The sequence below is a fragment of the Jaculus jaculus genome, chromosome 16 (assembly GCF_020740685.1).
Source record: "Jaculus jaculus isolate mJacJac1 chromosome 16, mJacJac1.mat.Y.cur, whole genome shotgun sequence".
In the NCBI taxonomy this organism is placed as follows: domain Eukaryota; kingdom Metazoa; phylum Chordata; class Mammalia; order Rodentia; family Dipodidae; genus Jaculus; species Jaculus jaculus.
In genome coordinates, this window is record NC_059117.1 from 15,360,289 (window position 1) to 15,372,566 (window position 12,278).

Sequence of the window (12,278 nt, forward strand, 5' to 3'; positions counted from 1 at the left end):
TCGAAGAGGCTCATTTCCGTGGGTCCCTGTATCAGGGCTGGGCGGCCAGCTACCTTTTCTTCCTTCCAAGGCCTTTTTCTTGCCCTAGAAGTATTCAGCTGGGGCCCAACTTATAAGCATCTGCAGTAGGCTAGGCTCTGGAGCAGGCCAGGTAGCATTAGTGGATGGCTCCTTTCTCCAGGACCAGGAGGGGTTGAAAAGAAGGCAACATGGAGTTAGGGCCCTGTGGGTAGTCTAGAAGGTCCTTAGCAGCAGCTTGACTGTCATTAGCTCACATAGCACATTGCCATAGGAGCGGACATCCAACTGGAAGCCAAATGGCTTTTGATCTCGCATTTGGACCACCTCGGGGCCACCCACAGTACAGGGCCGGTGGGCTGTCCAACCTGCTGAGAACCACTCCTGGGAAACTTCGCTGCTGCCAAACCCAAATCTCCAATTTTCACCGTTAGGCCTTCATGGAAAAATATATCGTTGGATTTCACGTGCCCTGTGGATGGTATTGTTTGCATGCGAATAGTCCATCCCCTGAGCTGTCTGCTGGGCAATGCCAATGAACCAGAACATCTGGAGTGTGGGCTCCTGACGTGCGGGTGTTTGTAGAGACTGCTGCCCTCACACCACTGGGTCACAATCACCAAGTTGCCATGTACCCCACGAACAGCAGGATGCTTGCATGCCGTGTTTTGTGCAGGACAGCAACTGCCTTCCTGAAGGCCTGAAATGGCTCTGGGGTTGGGTCAGCAACCTTTGGGATCTTTACTGCGACATCTCTGTGCCACTTGCCATTATAAACGGTGCCAAAGAGCCTGACCCAATCCGAGTGGAGGGCATCACTCTTCCAGTTCCCAGTAATAGCTGGGGTCTCCCTGTCCCTGTTCTTCTCCTGGCACCTGCTTCCTCTGGGCTGGCACCGGGGTTTGGGGCTGTGACCAGCATATTGGGCCCAGGTTTGGGGGACTGCTGGACAGGGCTGAAGGTGAGGCGGACTCACTGTGACTTCGAATTGCATCCTCAATCGTCCTGCTGTCCACAGCAGGGTGGTGCTGACCATGTGAGCATGGATGCTGACCGCTGCCTCTGGGAGAGGGAGTCTTCAGAGGAAGGGCTGGAGGTGCTGCAAATGAAGGCACGAGGCGTGGAGCGTCTGTGCTGGGAGCTAGAGGCATCGGGGAAACAGACTCTCGCATCCGAGGCACTGTTAAAGAAGGCGGTGCTGGTACCCCACCGTCACCAGTAGTTGGATTTGGAAACAACAAGAGTTGTCTGATGTTACTCCAGTCCACACACACAATAGGATCGTTAGTTCTAAAGTGCTCATGGAATCTGTAGCCACAAGTCTGACATGGAAGCCCATCTAGCAGGAACAGGTGTGACAGAAAACAAGCTTTCGAACATTTTCTGAGCAAAATTCTGAGTTGTAAGAGGCACATGATCCAGGAAATCCACTTGTAGTTCTTCAATCGAAGAGGCAGCATCAGCAGTCCCGTCTACGCCTGCTTTCCCACCTTTGCGTTCACGGAGAAGCGTGAACACCACACAGCGCTCTGCTCACAGGCGCCTCACTTTGGGAGCTCTCACAAGGCAGTCGTGCAAGCTCATTCTGCTCTGCACGCTGACCACCGTTCTTTGCTTATTCATCAAGAAAGCATGAATAGTGTTGTTTGTCTTGGAGGAATCTATGAGTTTGCCATCATCTTAGGCTTGGTGCTGATAGCCAAATTGCAGAATAATTGTCCAGGAGATGTAGCTGGAACCATCAGACACCGTGTCTTTGAGCCCCAAACCACTGCTAATCGTCCTCCAAACTCCCTGTGTGTGCTCCATTGATGCACTTTAAACAATAATTAAACCTTAGGGGTGCCTGGCGGCCTCCGTGTCTCCTCCTGCTGCGAACTGCATCAGCTCCATGGGGGAAGCGGAGGCAGTCACATTCCATGCCTCCCCAGCCCAGAGGACCAGGCCCCAGGGAGACCCCGCATCAATGCTCTAGAGCTCTGTTCCCCAGGGCGCATGCCCCAAAGCCAGGTCCAGTCTTGACTGGGGATGGGGGGAAGGAGGACAGGAGGGGAAAGACCCAGGGAGGGCGGCAAGGAAGCCTTTCTGCAGCCTCAAGCTCACTGTCCTGTGACTGCCGCCATCTAAGATCAAGTCACTAAATTAAAAAAAAAATTACTCACTGGAAAGAGACAAAAGCAGAGAGAAGGGGGGGGGGGAGAGAGAGAGAGAGAGAGAGAGAGAGAGAGAGAGAGAGAGAGAGAATGGATGTGCCAGGGCTTCCAGCCAGCGCAAATGAACTCCAGAAGCATGTGCCATCTTGTGCATTGGGCTTATGTGGGTCCTGGGGAATTGAACCTAGGTCTTTTGGCTTTGCAGGCAAGTGCCTTAGCTACTAAGTCAGCCTCCTGTCATTAGATTTTTAATGACTATATCTCCTCATGATTTCTACTTTTTGTCTTATTAAATTATTTTTTTTCAAGGGTCTCACTCTAGCCCAGGCTGACCTGGAATTCACTATGGAGTCTCAGGGTGGTCTCGAACTCACGGTGATCCTCCTACCTCTGCCTCCCAAGTGCTGGGATTAAAGGCGTGCGCCACCACGCCTGGCTTTAAATTATTTCTTCAATCTAGGATTCATTAAGGAGAGCTAAGTCCAACTCACTGAGACATGGCTTAAGTACACATTTAATAATTCCTGCATATATACACTCTACCTCATCACCAGACCCAAATAAAGGCATGACTGCATAACAAAACAAAGAAAGAAGAAACAGGTGTGGTGGTGCATGCCTTTAATCCCAGCACTTGGAAGGCAGAGGTTGGAGGATCTCCATGAGTTCAAGGCCACCCTGAGACAACAGAGTTGATTCCAGGTCAGCCTGGACCAGAGAGAGACCCTACCTCGAAAAACCAACCAACCAACCAACCAACCAACCAACCAAACAAACAAACAAACACCAAGAAAGAGTTGAAGTTTTCATGACTTGACAGCCATGAAAAACAATACTTATGGGGAAGATGCTTGTCAAAATCACTCCTTTAACTTGAAAGATTTTACATATTTTTAAAGGCTTAAAAGACATGTTTTGTCATGGTACTTAAAATTCTAAGATGTTCTGCTGAGGCCCACAAGCAAGTATAGAGGAAGTGGCCACATGATTATGCTCCCACTACTGGCCTGAGAACCAGATCCAAGGAACAGTGACAGACACTTTGGTGGGCAGCAGATACGGTGGTTGATCAAAACACATCAAATCAGAAACCCTGAGCCAAGGGGAACTCACACTAAACCATACTGCTGAAAGACCCACCCAGGCTCAGGGAGATTGTAGGAGCCACAGGATGGGTAGAAATATCTTGAAGAATAACTCCCCTGCCACTATTAAAGCCTGACTGAATCCTTCATTTCCCAATAGTGAACACCAATAACCTCACTGAGGGGAGCCTTCAGGGAAATTGGGAGTCGGGGAGCAGGGGTATAAGGCTATAATTTTCACACACACAATGAAAACTAAATATATTTTTTAATTTTAAGATTTTTTTTTACTTCTCAAATTGATTATTTTCATACAAAATTGCCCAGGATTTGTGGTTAATCCTTATTGTCAATTTGACAGGATTTAGAATCATAATGGAACAAATCTCTGGTCATGTGTGTGAGGGATTTTTGAGATTACAGTAGTTGAGGTTGGGTGGACACTCCCTAAATGGACTCATCACTATCCCATTGGCTGGGTTCCTAGACTGTATCAAAAGAAGAAAGTTCACCAAGCTTCTCTCTCTCCTCCCGCCCCTCCTTACTGACATGATGATGTGACAACAGCTTCCTGCCTCTACTATGCTTTCCTGTCCATGGTAAGCTTCTCAAAACTGTCAGTCAAAAATCAGTCCTTTCTCTCCTTAAGATGCTTCTGGGAGGGTACCCTGAAAGTAAGAAAGTAATGATATAATATATTACAGGCAAAGAATAAAACAGTCTATTCTTATTACAAGCATGTTCCTATGCTAAGAATGTCATATTTCTGCCCCTTCAGGGAGATATGAACTGAGCTGTCCAGAAGGTTACTAACAGATAGTTTTAAACCTTATGAGATCGCTACCTAGCCAGCGACTTTCTCATGAAGAACCAGGACGGGGCTGAGGTAGACACTTATACATGTGTGCGCTCACACGTAACAGCTAGGGAAACTGGAGCGTGGAGGTGCTTAGGATACTGCCCAAGGCTGCAAGGCTGAGGACAAATCCAGCTTTGCAAAACCATGAATACAACTCAGTTTGTTCTGAATTTAAAACCAAAACGCAAATTCATAGTAGCTATGTAAAATGAGGATGCTGGAGAGCATTTTGGCAATTTTTATGAATAGTCCAAAGAAACGCTCTCATTCTTTGACAAGGAAATTATACATACACCTAAGGGAATAGTAATCCATGTAGACAAAGTCTTCAAAAATAGGGATTTTTGTCATAATGCTTCTACTTTAGAACAAAATGGTACATAAAGAATAACCTAGACAGTGCACAATAGGAACCAGTTAAATAGATTTAGGTGGTATTGCAATGAAATATTCTATAATCATTACACACTGATGGTTTTGAAATATATATATATGTATTTATTGATTTGCAAACATAGAGAGAGAATATGAATGAATGAATGAATGAATGAATGAGTGCACCAGGGTATCTTGCTACTGAAAACAAGCCATAGATGCTTGTGACTCTGTGCATCCAGCTTTATGTGGATATTCGGGAATAAAATCCAGGCCATCAGGCTTTGCAAGCAAGTGCCTTTAACTAATGAGCCATCTCTCCAGACTGAAAATATATTCTGAAAAATGAAATATGTTCAGGGCAGATTAACTGGAGATAAAAGCAGGTTGAAGAATTCAATATTGTGTAATCATAGACAGAAAACAAGATTAAGTAAAAACAGATATGTTCAAATATTCACAGTGTTCAACTTGGGATGGTGGAAATATGACTATTCTTTACTTTTGACTTCCCATAACAACATACCACTTCTAAAAAGATAAATATCAAAATTTATTCTCAAAACAACAATAGGTAACATGGAACATATTAGCATCTAATTTAGGCACTGTAGTTGGAAAGTAAAGTTTCAAAAAACAGAAAGTTATAGCATTCATTTCTAGGTTTTAGTTATTCAATAATTCTGATAAAATCTTGCCAGTCTGCACTGGTGCGCCTGGCATGCTTTGTTCCTGCCCACTGTGTGCTGACACCACATTTCTACCTCACTGGTCTTCTGATGCCGCGTCTCTGACATCCAGACAGACGGAGCAGATAGTGAAACAATTATGCATACTTCTGCTGGTTACAGAGGAACGTGTTAGCAGAAAAATAAAGGCAGTTGATATGCCCTGCAAATCTCAGGAGAAGGAAGAACTGCTATTCTTCAAACTGCCTTCTAAATATGTGTGCTTCTGCCCATAGATCAGTGGTACTCTCAGCTTTTCACAGTGGGTGGCGGTTTCTCCAGAGACTCCTAACTGGACCAAGTGCTGAGAATAAGTGACTACTGAGTATTTAGCCCTAAGTTGGACATCTGTATCACCTCCTACAAGGCTCAGGAAATATCTAGGGAGAGAGGGCAGAAAGAATGTAAGAGCCAGAGGATGGAAGGGGTGCTATGGGCGCTGTCTTCCAGACATGACATAGCCATTGTGCTCATGACCCCACAGCAGCTGTGGTTACCTGCATGAGACATACAAGACAATCTGTAATGGACAGAGGAGGGGCTCATGAGAGCCCATGCCTTTCTGGGCAGTTATTAGCAGTTAATGGTGCTTGGAGAAGGGGAAGCTCTCTTGTCTAGTAATGAGATCACTGGGTAGTTGCTCATGATCCAGTAAACTACTTCATATCCATGCTCATGCAAGCAACCCTAATTAAATTTAGTGGGTTACACATGCGCACACATACATACAAATTAATAGTAATAATAATGATACAAGACATCAAAGTGGAAGTGTCACTATTTGGGAAGAAGAAGGGATTCAGCAGGACTCAGAAGAGCACAGGGATGGTGGTAGGGGATAAATGTGATCAAAATATATTATGTGCATATGTAAAATTGCCAAAAATAATTAAGTATAAAAACCAGGAAGTCATTCTAGTCCCTCAGAGGGATTCATAGGTGTGGTAAGATAGGAACAAACTCACTTCTGCCTTCTTACTGACACTCCAAAAGAAAGTAGAAAGCTCATCCCAGCACTTGGGAGGAAGAAACAGAGGGGTGACAAGTTCAAAGCTGGCCTGGGCTATGCAATAAGATCCCATCAACAACAACAAAGTTCAGATTTCTTGTCATCAAATTAGGGTCCCTTTCAATCTACTTTTCACACTCATTCATTCACCAAGTTTTAGGGAATATCACAGCAGCCTTTGGGCTTCTTCCCACCGGTCCTTGCTCTCTCACTGGTTTGGCCTTACAATGCACTTTCTTGCTTTTTCACAGACAAAATAGGATGTTGACCCTTTCAAGCTCCGTTCCAATTCTTCACATGTTCTCCCTGACTGGCCCAGACATACAGAGCTACTCCCTATTAGGTTCCATAGTGGATATCTTCTTTGTTAAAAATGGGGAGAGAGCTGGAGGGATGGCTTAGCAGTTAAGGCACATGCCTGCAAAGCCTAAGGGTCCAGGTTCGATTCTCCAGGTCCCATGTCAGCCAGATGCACAAGGTGGTGCATGTATCTGGAGTTTGTTTGCAGTGGCTAGAGGCCCTGGCATGCCTATTCTCTCTCTCACACTCACTCTGTATTTAATAAATAAATAAAATAAAAATAAATCTTAAACAAATAAAATGGGAGGTGGAGAGAACTGACACACCGGGCCTCCAGCCACTGCAATTGGCCTCCATACACATGCGCCACCTAGTGGGCACGTGCAACCTGGTGCTTGTGTCACCTTGTGCATCTGGCTTACTTGGGATCTGGAGAGTTGCACAAATGGGTTCTTAGGCTTTGCAGGCAAGTGCCTTAACTGCTAAGCCATCTCTCCAGTCCAGCAGATACCTTCTTGTTACTAGGATAAAACACCAGACCAGACACAGCTTATTGGAAGAAAGGGTTTATTTTGCCTTTCAGTTTCAAGGGGAAGCCCCACTGTGGAAGAGAATGCACAGCAGGGAAGGCAGCTGGAAAGAGAACGTCTGAATGAGCCAGCTCTCAGCAGCCACGGGGATGACCTATAAAATCCCCAGTGACACACCGTTTCCAGTCAGGTTCCACCAGCTCAGTAGAAATCTTTATCACAAACACTTGCGACTATGGAGGACATTTTACATTCAAAGCACCACAGGTCCCATGACCACCACACCTGTAGTGTTGGACACTCCCTTTGAACTATAATCACTTGTTTTCCTGCTGGGAACGAAGACTGCGTCCAGTTCATCTAGTCCTAGACAACCAGAGCATGCAGCGCAGTAAGCAGCCAGCAAATCACGGAGCAGATGTGAGTTTACCCAGCTCACCAGGTCAGGTACATGCACACCGATGCTACTGCCAAAAGTGGCCACAACTGTGGGTGCTGTTGGACACAGAAAGCCCTGAAACGAGCTATTTTTGTAACCATCTTGCCTCTTGCCATTTTCATTTGGAATGCTTTCCATTCTTCCTCTGTCTCCTAGGAATTTTCTTATTAATTGGAAAGCAATATTTGATGAGAGAATTCTGTCTTAACAGTGCACTTCCAGAAAAGTCCATGTCAATATGATAAGAACAAATCATAGCTCTTCATGTTATTAAAAAGGGCAAGCCATGGGCTGGAGAGATGGCTTAGCAGTTAAAGTACTTGCTGGCAAAGCCAAAGGACCCAAGTTCAATTCCCAAGGACCCACATTAGCCAGATGCACAAGGTGGCACATGTGTCTGGAGTTCGTCTGGAGTGGCTAGAAGCCCTAGCATGCCCTGTCTCTTTCTCTCTCCATCTTTCTTTCTCTCTCTTTCAAATAAATAAATAAAATATTTTTCTACAAAAGGATAAGCCATAATACTGCTAAATTCAAAATGTCTATGCTTCTCAGCAATAGCAAATACAGGTGGTTTTCCTGGAACAAGGGCTGCTCCTCTTGCATAACATTGAAAGGCTCTCTGCTCTACTTCCAGAAGAACAGAAGAGTGTTAACAGCAGTCAGCTCCATCTGGGCGCTGGATATGTACCCCCCCCCCCCGCCACTAGAAAGGGCCTTTTGCTTCAGTCTGTCAATTTGGAGGTCAGCTTTCCTGAGACAAGTATAGCACCAGGAGGAGGAAGAGAACTAGAAAACAATATTGTGATCATATGGATTTCCCAGCTCCACACATCTGAGCAGTGCTTAGAAGCAAATGAAGGGATTTTAGGCTTGTTGGTGCCTGGGAATCCAGAAGAAGAGGGAAGAGAGATGTGAGAACATCTCTAGTCAAGTGGACCAGCCTCTGTGAGGCCAATAAAGACCTGTCACTTAGTCTTTAACTCTTAATGTTCTGCCTTTATCTATCTAAACTTGAGTTGCACCTAGATGTGGTAGCCAAGGTACGAAGACCGCTCCATGTCACATTATACTACAAAAGCTACCCAGGTGGCAGCTCCTGACTCTTCTACAGTGATGCATACATCATTTGCTCTTACCCACCTGTTGAAGAGGAAGGAAAACAGCACTCTGATAGAACCAGCTGTCAGATTCAATGATAAGAGCCCTAAGGATGTTACTGAAGGGCAGAGCAGGACTGCCCAGCCAGCCGGCAGAAAGTTCCTGCTGCCTCCAGATCCTTCCTGGACCAGTTTGACACCATGTGGTGGTTTGAATGAAGTGTGTCTCATATGCTTATGCATTTGAAATACAGTTTTGGAGATGGAGACTTATGGAGGAGGAGTGTCCCTGGGGGTGAACTTTTTTTTTTTTTAAATTTTTATTTATTTATTTGAGAGCGACAGACATAGAGAGAAAGACAGATAGAGGGAGAGAGAGAATGGGCGCGCCAGGGCATTCAGCCTCTGCAAACGAACTCCAGACGCGTGCGCCCTCTTGTGCATCTGGCTAACGTGGGACCTGGGGAACCGAGCCTCGAACCGGGGTCCTTAGGCTTCACAGGCAAGCGCTTAACCGCTAAGCCATCTCTCCAGCCCCCTGGGGGTGAACTTTGAGGTTTACTAGTCCAGCCTTACCAGGTGTTCATAGCTCAGCTCACTGTCTCTGTGAGCGTACGGGACAATGTGAGCCAGCTGTGCTAAGCTCTTCCCGGTAGTAAAGCTTCCCCTTGCAGCTGTAAGCGGAAATAAGCCCTTTCCTCTGGCTAGCTGTGTGTTTCAGCAATAAGAAGCAGCTTATGGGACAGCTATGGCTGCTGAGGTTGTCAAGAAGACGGTATAGCAAGTTGGACTTCTCTATCAGCTTTTGCACTTCACGAACTTCATCTGGAGGGACAGGGTAAGAGAATCCTAGAATGGAGATGCTAGCTTGCTGCTGCTGCCTAGACTCTCCTCCATCACGTTCTCAGCTAGACCTTTGGCCAACCCCTAAAGGAAGGGAATCATAGAGCCTGCCTGCTCTACGAGACATAATGCAGATGCTAAAAAGCAAATTCCAAGTGAGACGTAAGAGCTAATGTGGGCAGGAAGCAAGAGCAACATGACACTGAGGACTAATCCCATCGAGCGTGACATGGATGGCTAGAGAAGGCTTCACGTCAGTTGACACATGAGCTGGGTCTTAACCATCTGTAGAATTTCGCCTGGTTAGAGAACAAGGAAAATTAAATTACAAAGGGTGGAGCTCCAGGGAAGGCCCAGAGCTTCCAAATCACCACATTCCATATCAGATAGTCATGGGGCCAACATTCCAGTACAAAAACAAAACAAAACAATCTTGAGAGACAATTGTATGGCCTCATGCTAAAGAGTTAGGATGTGAATGCATATGCATTTGCATGTGTATCTCACATATCATATATAATCATGTAGGTATAAATGCCTCCATAGGTTCCATATATAAAAACATGTGATATTCCTCCACGCAGAACAGTGGGGCCTGTCTTTTATGGGACAGTCCTTCCCATGTCAACCTTAGCGCTCAGGTCTGCCATCCAGAACCAGTCACTGTGCTATGCCCACGAGTAAGCTCCAGTTAGCCTCCGGCATGCCCCTGCTCAATCTTGGCCTGCCATCTTCCCACCTTTGGTGCCCACACTCCTTGAAACCTGCCCACTCCTGCCTTGACAAGAGTGGAAACTCAACAACCAAATGAACAAGCAAAGGTCCCACTAAACCATCTAGATAATTATTTACAGGGAACCCCTGCTTTATTTCCTGGCTCTTACACACATTATACTATCATATACATAATGCTAATATTTTAATCTAGTATTACAGATACTGAGAAATACTGAGTTTATTTTTCATTTTTAAGACAGAGTCTTAAAGTAGCCTTGGATCACTTCAATGATCCTGCCTCTGCTTCTTGGGTGCTGGTATTATAGGCATACTCTATCAAATTCCACATGTGTAATTATGGCAATGGTAGCAGTTACTTTATCAATGCTGGGACAAAATATTTGACCAGAAGAAGCTTATGGAAGGAGAGGGTTTATTTCAACTTATAGTTTCAAAGAAAAGTCCATCATATTGGGAAAAGCAAGGTAGGAGCAGATCGCTGGTACTATATCTTCACATCCACAGGGAGGAAGTAGCAAGTGGGGCTGGACCACAAAATCTCAAGGCCTGCCCCGATGACACACCACCTCCAGTGAGGCTCCACTCCTAAAGGTTCCACTTCCTTCCCAAACAGTACCACCAACTTGGGATTAAATATTCAAACATATGAATCTTTGGGGGACATTTTATATTTAAAACACCACAGCAATATTGTCTAGGAGTAAGATGGTATTTATTTTACACAATAGAACCCAACAGGGCAGAAAATCCAACAGCAGCCATTAGTTTCTGACCTGCTTTTGAAGCTATGGATTATTTTTGTGAAATAATGTAGGCTTCTATGATTATAGAGGCTTATTTTTTTTTAATGTTTATTTTTATTTATTTATTTGAGAGCCACAGACAGAGAGAGAAAGAGGCAGGTAGATAGAGAATGGGCGTGCCAGGGCCTCCAGCCACTGCAAAGGAACTCCAGGTGCACGCGCTACCTTGTGCATCTGGTTTACGTGGGTCCTGGGGAATTGAGCCTCGAATGGGGGTCCTTAGGCTTCACAGGCAAGTACTTAACCTCTAAGTCATCTCTCCAGCCCAAGGCTTACTTTTAAGAGCAGCAATGCTTGTAGTTTTTCAAAAATGCCAGCTTAAAAATTTTTTTTTTCAAATAACCATTAGTAATTCTATAAAATAATGGGTTTCTTTAAAATATTTTATGGATGTCAATCCTTGTAATTTGCTCATATTCATACTCCCATCACTCTCTTGCCCCTCATCCCCTGTCTGCTGGTCTCCTTCCTCATCTTGGTTTCACATGTGTGTACACACATGCATGTGTGTGTGTGCATGTGTGTATGTCACATAGCACATATAATCATATAAGAAATACATGTCTCACATAGGTTCTACATATAAAAAACATGTGATTTTATTTTATTTTATTTTGGTTTTTCGAGGTAGGGTCTCACTCTGGTCCAGGCTGACCTGGAATTAACTCTGTACTCTCAGGGTGGCCTTGAACTCATGGCGATCCTCCTACCTCTGCCTCCTGAGTGCTGGGATTAAAGGCGTGCGCCACCACACCCGGCTTGATTTTATTTTTTGCTCCCCACTACCTTCCTCTGTCCCCTCCTCCCATTTTGTCTTCCTCCCCTTACTTATATGCCCCTTCTACTTTCATACATTGATTCTAATTTTCTTTTTTTAAAAATTTTTTGTTTATCTTTATTTATTTATTTGAGAGCGACAGAGAGAGAAAGAGGGAGAGAGAGAGAGAAAGAATGGGCACGCCAGGGCCTCCAGCCATTGTAAATGAACTCCAGACACCTGCTCCCCCTTGTGCATCTGGCTGATGTGGGTCCTGGGAAATCGAGCCTTGAACTGGGGTCCTTAGGCTTCATAGGCAAGTGCTTAACTGCTAAGCCATCTCTCCAGCCCTAATTCTAATTTTCAAATGATTCCCACATACCTGCATCTAGTAAAGGTGTGATGTTAGTAGTGACCAAATAGCCATCAAGCACAGTCTAGGGCCTCGAATGTACAGCATTTCTGTGTTCCATAGGAAGCACTGGTTCACCGCTCTGCCTATCCCATGCTTGAGGCTTGGACTTTAAAGGGGGCAAACCCAGAG

At 45.1% G+C, this 12,278-nt stretch overlaps 1 protein-coding gene and 1 pseudogene across 3 annotated transcripts in view; both read right to left on the reverse strand.

Moving 5' to 3' along the window:
• The window catches only part of Bmper (BMP binding endothelial regulator), a 254,257-nt gene that overhangs the window by 9,495 nt on the left and 232,484 nt on the right, over positions 1-12,278 (reverse strand). The gene's annotated exons all lie outside the window — the stretch shown is intronic.
• On the reverse strand, positions 136-1,827 carry LOC105943689 (annotated as a pseudogene).